General features: G+C 49.5%; 1 long non-coding RNA gene across 2 annotated transcripts; it reads left to right on the top strand.

Annotated features, from left to right (window-relative positions):
- Nucleotides 1–1,765: 1,765 nt before the first annotated feature.
- LOC123069496 (uncharacterized) lies at nt 1,766–8,052 on the top strand. Of its 2 annotated transcripts, XR_006432595.1 has the most exons (4): nt 1,766–2,087; nt 3,192–3,253; nt 7,310–7,440; nt 7,744–8,052. It is a non-coding gene; the product is annotated as an uncharacterized lncRNA (long non-coding RNA). The 2 variants fall into 2 exon arrangements; XR_006432594.1 differs by having other exon boundaries at nt 3,192–7,440.
- The last annotated feature ends 990 nt before the right edge of the window (nt 8,053–9,042 follow it).

Below are 9,042 nucleotides of genomic sequence, written 5' to 3'. Positions count from 1 at the left end.
CGATCTCCACGCCATGCAGGGCGTCGAGGCTGACGCCATCGGGCGTGCTGGGCTGGCTTCGCTCGCCAGGAAGGAACAAGGTTCCCATCCGGAGCAGATCTCCGGGAGACGGTGCACCTCGCCCCACGGTGGGCGCCAAATGTCGGGGGTTGGGTGCGACATATGCCAAAGGATGGCTTATCATGATGGGAGCGAGTAGAACGTCCCCGGTGCCTGAAAGTGGGATGAGGCATAGACACGAATGCCGGCGTACTTTACCCAGGTTTGGGGCTCTCCTAGGAGATAACACCCCTAGTCCTGCTCTGCCGGGTCTCCGCATATCACTATGGCGCAAGTGATACAAAGGTGCTCCTTGAGCTGTATGCTAGAGGCAGGAGAAGGCAGGGCTAGCTCTCTCCTGCTCTAGGGAAGTGGCTAGATCTAATGGGGTGGGAACCCTTTGCATGGGTGCCCTAGGGGGTTTATATAGGCCTACCCCCAGGGGTACAATAGTAATCTGGCCGGGTGCTGGGCCCGGATGTCAGTGTCTCCGGCCTCCGGCTTCTCCGCCGACTGCTGGGGCCCGCCGCCTGGTGGGCCCTGCCGACCGGTCTGGTACGGAGCCGACAGGCCGCTCCCGCCGCTGGCGGGTCTGGTTGGTGGCTGCTCATTGTAGCCGTGCTGCTAATGACGCGGGCTAGGTCAACCCAGTGTGGCTACAGTCCCGCCGCCTGGCGGGAGATCACTGTAGCCACACCTGGTCTCATCAGGTTAATGATGCACTTGCTTCGAGGGAAGGGACGGTCGCCTGCTGGAAGCCGGCCTGCCCATGGTCCGACTGGTTCGGCGTACACCGTCTTCCGAGGTGTCACTGCCCAGTAGGGCCCGCATTCTGCAAGACGTACCGACAGGTCGTCGTGGGGAAAAGGGCTCCGCCTGTCCAAAATGACGTTAGGGGGAAGTGGCAACAGTGTCACGTCGTGCGGAGATCTCCGCCTGTACGGGGCACTGTGGCCACGCCAAGCCTAAGATTCGGGGGTGAGGGCTTCACTGTAGCCACGCCCCATCTCGTCCTCTTGATGGGGGCACAAACTCTGAGGGCGCGAGGTGGCCGTCTGCTCGATGTCGTCCTCTCTAGAGGCCGGCTGACTGGAGCCGGCCGCCCGTGGTGCTGTCTGTAGGTGGTTGGCCTGGGGGTCGGTCTTTGGGCTAGCCGGCCCCGGGAGGGCGGAGCTTCAGCTTGGGGTGTTGCGGGGCGAAGCCGACCCAAAGTTTTGATATGTTCAGGGACTCGGGTGAGGCTACCTGTGGCCCATTACTTCGACACCGGCGGATCTACTTTGGCGGATTTGCTCGGATCTCATTCGTCTACGTTTATGTCTTCGGATTGGATCTTTCTGATCTACCTTATTTTTAATCTGCGGCAGTTGCTGTTCTGTTACGCAGGTCCTACGGGTCCTTAGCACGACAACTTCCCAACTGTCTATTACAACAAATTGTGCCCGACTCCGTCGATGGAGGGGCGAAAACGGCGGCGCGTCTTCGGCTCGCTTCAGTGTCGGTAGTCGTCGTAGGTGGTCTACAGATCTGGATGTAATTTCTATTATTTCTGGTATTCGTTGTATTGCCATGATTGAAGATGAATAAATCAGAAATTTTCTGAAAAAAATGAATAGATCAAAAAATTTCATTGAGAAAACATTAAAACTTTCCTAATCAACGCGGGCGCAATTTTTTCAGGTGCGTGACAATTACCAAACGCGAAGCACGCCACGCACATCCAATCGCCGCCGCCACCTTGACCAACGGCCCCCGCATCGCCGTCCACAGCCACGCATCTGCCATCCCCGGGTTCCCCTCCGCGGTTCCCTCATCCGGCTTCGCCGAGTCGTCGCGCATCTTCGTCCTCCCCTCCGTGGCGTCCTTCGCCGGTCTACCCTCCCCGATGCGGTCTGCACCTACGGACTCCCCTCCTCCGTCAGCAGCTCCAGTCGCCACCCCCGCAGTGGAATGAATCACTCCCACGAGATGGAGGGAGGCACGCCGTCGACCATGGCATCAGGGGCGGCCCAGAAGACTTCAAGTTAGTTGGTTCCTCTCCCCGATGGGTAAGCTCTCAAATCCCCAACTACTCGGTGAAGCATTCATGTATAGTTTTTTGCTTGGCCGATGAACATTGTTACTTGTTGCTGGCATTTGATGTGATCATGGGGCATAATTGCTAGCATGTCTAACGTATAGAGTAGGCCACTTAAGTAAAGGTTTGTGCCAAAATTTGTAGCAAGATATTTCCTACTGAGCAGGAAAAAAAATTCTTTAGAGTTCAGAGCATGTAGTAGAGTGAAGGTGATGAACATAGCTAGCCTATTTTTTAAATATTTTTTTGTTCTGCCCGGAAAGTTGGTTCAGCTTCTCTCATGTTAGTTTGCATGGGTCAAAATCTGTACATGATATTTTGTTTGTTCAAACCAAAAAGTTGGTTGAACTTCTCCGATGTGTTTGCTTGGCATTTGCCAAAATTAGAAGTTCGATTCCGAGTTCAAAGTTATGACCATCTAGTGTTGTAAGTTGATGATTACCAAGAGAACATAACATAGATCTTTTCTGAATCTCATCATAGCTCTGTGCAGTCTGAATTTTGGTTCAGATTTCAGAGTGCTAAAGAAATAAAAATAGTTGTGCTCCTAGTACCTGTTCCTAATAATGGTGTAAAATATGCACCTTTCGTGTGCATGTGGAATTAATCTTTTTGTTACTGTCTTTGCATTAAGAACATGGAAAAATATCCATTAGAATGTCAGCTTGGTTGTCTGGGAAAGAAACAGCAAGCAAAAACACCAAAAATATTGTACAAGAATAGAGCCGGGTACCTCACCTTTTCTGGCCTGATCTATCTATATCTATATATTTACTCCATGAACTTCTGCAAGCAGAGAGCACATTCATGCTTCATGGATGAAACTGTTTTTTATAAGCATAGTTTTTTTTTTCTCAATGTGGTTGCATAGCTAGCCTAATTCCATAGTAATGTTTCTTTTCAATGTGGTTGCACTGAATCATGTCGAATTTCTGGTAATGTAGTTCAGAATTGCCTCATTATTTATTTGTTTTCACCAGCTTTTCAACTTCTTCATATCGTGAGGATATTGCTGATAATAGGCTTTTCATTACCACTTTAGTTCTTAATGTGTTGTCATTCATTGCCATTACAGAACACGCACATGCGCGCGCGCACACACACAAAGGACGGGAAGGAGGATAAACGGCAGCACAGGTGGGTTGGTCATGCTTATTGGGTTAGGGCCGTGTGATGTTTTCTTTTCGTCAGGCATGTTTGCTAGTAATTTTAAAGTGTACCAAGAAAAAGAAGAGAAGACAAAACGAATAAAATCACTTTTGTTTTGCGAAAAGAACAAAAGCGCTTTCGTGGTTTACACCTTAGTGTTTTGGGCCAACTGAAATGTAGAAGCAGAGCTAGGACGACGACCTGGCCAGTAGTGGTGTACAGTGTGCACGGCTAAGGGTAGGGGTGCGTGAGACTAGCGGCTTCGCCATTCCTGATGGTTGGTGGTCTGTTTCTGGCATAAGAGTGAGTCGGTGAGGCCAGTCTCAGCGCCGCCAGTCTCAGCGCCCTGCCGATCATCATCATTATTTATTTTGATTACTCATCACAGACGGCTTTAGACAGCCGTGCGATCCAAATGTTCATATGACAGACAACGCCAAAATAGTCTATGATGACTGGTCCGAGCCGTCTGCGATGAGGTTCCATAGGGTAACACTTTAGATCACCACCTATGAGACTTCACTCATGGCATTGATCCTAAGTCTTGGTCGAGACATACAGAGAGGTAAGAGTTTAGTGTTCAATAACACTCTGCATGACTGCATCACATATCAACTAACCAGACTGCTGACCCTGTATAAACTAGCATGAATCTGACATAATAAAAGTACATTTAGGCGGAGTTGCTGGGCCTAGGCCCAGAAGACCCCCTCTCCGTTTTTTATTTCGAACATTGACCCCTGAATTCCTAGACCCTGAACTGAGACACTCGGCGGTACAAGTGCACCAGCCTTTGAGATACTCACCTTCCTGTGAGGGAAGTGGAGGTGATGAGCTGTCCTCCCGTGAAGAGCACACCAACCTGCGGCAGCTCCATCTCCTGCTGCATGCCTGACAGTGGCCAAACAAAGGCAGGCCTCTCAAATGGGGGAGTCGGGGCAGGCGCTCCACCGATTAGCACCTGCACCGCCGTCCGCATGGACGGTCGATCCCTCGGGTTCGGGTGGCAGCAAGCCAAGGCCAGCCGCACCACAGAATCCGCCTGCATCTCGTCATACACTCCTCCAAGCACCGCGTCGGCTGTTTCCATGACTTTCCCCAGGCTGTAATGCCTCCAGACCCAATCCACAATGTGTATTTCTTGTGTGTCATATAGCATGGACCTGCTTGGGCTCTTCCCGCTGACAACCTCCATGGCAAAGACGCCGAAGGCGTACACGTCCGTGTCGAGGCTGGCACGACCGGTGAAGAAGCTCTCGTGCGCCATGTAGCCCCGTGTGCCAGCAACCGCCTGCGTCGAGTGGTGTGTCGCTCCGTCGAGCTGGATGGCACGGGCGAGGCCGAAGTCGCCCAGCCGCGCGTTGTATGCCTCGTCGAGCATCACATTGCTGGGCTTGACGTCCCTGTGGAGGATCCTCTTGCTGCTCCCGTGGTGAAGGTAGTCGAGTGCAGATGCCACACCACAGATTATCCTGTATCGCCGCTCCCATGTGAGCGCCGATGACGAGTACGTGGTCGTCGTGGCATTGGCGAACAATAGCTTGTCCAGGCTGCCCATGGGGAAGTAGTCGTAGGCGAGGAGTAGTTCGCCTCCCTCGTGGCACCAGCCGATCAGCTTGACAAGGTTGCGGTGGGAGAGCTTGCTGATCGTGTTCACCTCCGCCACGAACTCCTTCTCTCCTCGGCTTGAGAGTGAGACCCGCTTCACAGCCACCTCTCTGTTGATCCCATTCAGGTATCCAAGGTAAACAGTGCCGCCGCCACCTCTACCGAGCTTACGGTGAGGGCTGAAGTTGGCGGTCGCGTGCTTCAACTCCTTGAGCTTAAATCTAACCGGGCCATGTGCGTCGATCATTTTCTCGAGCGTGCGGTAGGCTAGCCTTCTCCGCTGTGTCACCCTTCTCCGCACCAACAACACAAGAAACGATGAACATGTAATGAGCAAAACCAAGGCAATGAGAACCAAAAACACCCACTTCCCATGTCTTGTTCTTTCAGCGACGAGTATGTCGTCTATCGTGGTGAAGTTCCACGATTTTATCTGGTTCAGTTGGGTGTAATCACCCGTGGAACCTGCAAATCCCAGATATATTTCGTCCAGTAGGTACCGTGATAGATCAACCGGCCAGCTCTCTCGCCAATTATGCCCCCCACTGCCACTTGTGTTGCGCTGGCTTACAGATAATACAAAAGCATTTGATGTGCTGTTGTAGATGATACTAACCAAGACATCCGAGCCGCTTGACAGGATGATCGAAAGATTGCTGAGCGGGTACGGATAAACAGATTTGATGCTGTTCAAGTCGAGCCCGACATGGTTGCCGTCGAGGTCGTCATGGTAGCTCTTTCTCGTGTCGAATTCCACGGCTACTATTTGGTTCGTTGGCGCGCCATCTGTCTGGTTGTTGCATATGCCGAGCCACTGGCCGCCGCTGTTCCTGGGCAACGACAGGCTATTTGTGAGTATGAAAGCCATACCTTCTCCCGGGAGGATGTTGAGCGTGAACTGCGTCCTGAAAGATGTGAGCACAGTTCGCTTCCTGTTCCACAGCTTGAGGGTTTCCTTTACGTATACCACCCTTCCCGACTGGTGGCTCGAGTTTCCGGTGTTCGGCACGATTCTCAGGGAACCATTTGCAATTGCTGAACCTGGGCTGAAGCTGAAATCATTCTTGTTGGTCATGTCGAAGCTGGGGTAGTTAAATTGCAGGCAACTGCAGGTTCTGCCTTGGATGGCAAGGCCTGCAGAGGCTACTATGAAGGAAAGGCTCAAGATCATGCTACGGGGCGTTGTCATGGCCAAAATGGTGCTTGGATTTCTGCAATCTCACCAAGACAATATAACACAGTATGTGAGTTCATATCCTCCACATATTTCAAGATACTACTAAGCCTTCAAGTATCGAAGGGAGGAAGACTTGGAATAGTCATAGTCAATGGAAAAGATCGCCATCGGCAAGGCCCCTGTCAGTATCTGTTTCTTTGATATAGAAATACTTATTATTGATTTCCTGGCATAGTTGGCACGGTGAACCAAATCCGAGGTCCAATCAGAGTCAAAACCTTGGTATTCTAGAAAACATTTTTTCAGTATTCTAGAAAAGAGAGTCAAAACCTTGGATTTGTCTTGTTTGAAACTCTTTTCTGTGATCTGGCATGTTTAATTTGTGAGGCGAATGTTTGACCTCGGCGCAAGTGGAAGAAATCCAGAGGCTCTTCCCTGGCTAAACGGTGATGCATCAGTGTTTGCCTCAAGTCCGAAGATGAATGCCTTCATGTTTTGACCGAAGTCCAAAGTGGTATTTGATCAAATAAAGCATGGCAGGTCACCCCTTCGTACCTGTATGGTTTATTCCCGTCTGATGCTTGTCTTTGGACATTTGGCTGAGTGACTAGAACTAGACGAGGTAAGGGCGGCGTGAGCTGCACGGCCATTTGCGCTGAAAATTAAGTGGGCGCTGGTTCAGCAAGCAAAGACCCAATGTGTCAGTCTATTTCAAAAAGAAGAGGTGCTGTTGGTTCAGTAAGCAAACACCCAAGAGGTCCCTGTCTATTTGAGAAAAAGGAAAGTGCAACAAAAATGTCAAACATCGCGTGCGTGGACTGGATTAATCTTCTGGCGTGCATCCTGGCATTTACCTCAAATTTTGACCAGGATGTATCATGTATGACTTTGTTAAACAGCAATGTCCAGAAACAGATCATGAACGGCGTTAACAGAGTTTCGGAGCACAAATTCATTGCTGTTCATCTGCTTTTTTATTGTTTTTATTATTTTTTCCCAAGGAAGAAGGATTAGTAAATGTTGCTGTTTTCTACTGGGAAATTCATTCATCTGCTTGATCATTCGTGTGCCGAGGTGACGGGCATAGAAGATGCAGAGTTCAGAGTTGGGTCAGAGTTCAGCATAGATGGCTTCCTTTCAATATTGTTTACCTAGCACTTACCATGTGGTTGATGGATGCATGCATCGCCTAGATGCAGAGGCCGGGGGTCATCCTCCTCTAAAAAATGTGGTTGATGGATGTATACATACATATGCAGCACGGGATCAAGGACATGGAGTACAGCACAAGGGTGAAGGATGAAGAAGGCTACCCTGCCATGTCACTCGTCAACAAGACCACCGCAGAGGCTCTCAAGCACTCCTTCAGCTAATCGGCCAATACCACCTTGTAATTAACCTCCTTGCTTCTATTCATTCATCCATCCATCTAAATTTAATTTTGCTACACCTGGAGCACAATAGATTTTAGCGTCATGTTGACTAATTTAGACATATCAAAGTATCTGCAAGCACACCACATGCGCACTTATTTTTCAAAGGTCTAAACTTTTTACATTTATACTCCCTCCGTCCCAAAATAAATGTCTTAACTTTGTACAAAATTATACTAAGTTTGAGACAGAGGGAGTAGTAGCTATGCACCGAGAAACTTTTCTACAGGAATGTTGATCTGATGCATATTTTGGTGCAGTAATACATGTTGATTTGGCTCTTGTCCCGACATACCTTTGTTTTTGCGGAGGGTTGGCGGATTTTGAGCCAGATGTACCATTCATAACGCTGGTGAGCATGGATTGGGAAGATGAAGATGATAGGTAGAGAAAGAAGAAGACGAAAAAGAGTGATGATTTTAAGGTAGAAAAAGTAGACAATGCTTCTTGATGTGCATGAGGATTCCAAACATATATATTTGAGACAATTGGTGTTAAACCAGTGGAATATTTATATCTCAGTTGCAACGTGCGGGCAATTATACGTATATCATTATATGTTATATGCTTTTTGTTTACTCGCTTAATTGTGGCGTAAGTGTAGACTCTTTTTCTTTTCTTTTTGAAGCTTCCGCCATGTGGCAGTTTATTCATAAAGCGGGGGCATATCTGATTGAACAGCCTCAATCAGAAAGCCAGGGATAGCATCGTACTACCTCTGTTCCATTTAATTGACGTCCAGCTATCCAGTACCCTAAAGTTGTACTAAAATAGCAACAATTAATCTGGAGCGGAGGGAGCAACATTTTAAACCCTTTTTCAAAATACTTGCGCTCTGAGTCACTGGTTCACCTTTCCCACCACTTTTTCCTACCGTGCTCCTCCTTCTCCTTCACTTTTTTTTTGAATGTTGGTAGTAGATCTACCAAATTCATTGATCAGGAGAAAAAGAGTTGGTCCAGTTTATAAGGAAAACCGGACCCAAAAACCATACAAACGGGGCCTTTCGGCAAACACCACACACATCCACACGAGCCACGGGTCCCTCTGACCGGATCCACCTCCAGAACGATGCTCCAAAGAGAGAACGCGACGCCAAATAGCACCGCCATCGTTCGATCTAAACTAGATCAAGGGTTTCCCCCGGAGCACGTCAGGAAAGGCAAGGTGAGAGCAGCTACATCGATGCCTCCAACGAGGGAGCGACACCTGAAAGCGCCGCCATCGACGACTCCGGCCGCAACCGGAGTACGACTTTCGCCAGCCGTCTCACCTGCATAGCCCGAACCTAGGATCCAATCAGCCTACACACCAAACCACTAGACCTGCCTCCACGGCCAACCACACCTCCCTGGTAAGCTCGACGTGCTTCCAACCTAGCATCCGCAGCACCCACTGGACGGAGGATGTAACCCCCAGCAGCGCCATTCGTCTCCCATAAGAAGGATGCAACCAATCACGACGCCATTCGTCTCCTCGAGGATGCAACGCCTGCTGGCCATTCCTCTACCGACGAAGGATGCAACAACCGCAACGAGGCCATTCCTCTCCCTCCAGCT

This window comes from Triticum aestivum, chromosome 3B (assembly GCF_018294505.1).
Source record: "Triticum aestivum cultivar Chinese Spring chromosome 3B, IWGSC CS RefSeq v2.1, whole genome shotgun sequence".
NCBI classification, from domain to species: domain Eukaryota; kingdom Viridiplantae; phylum Streptophyta; class Magnoliopsida; order Poales; family Poaceae; genus Triticum; species Triticum aestivum.
Note: the sequence above shows the minus strand (reverse complement) of the source record. Positions and strands in the feature narration are given on the sequence as shown.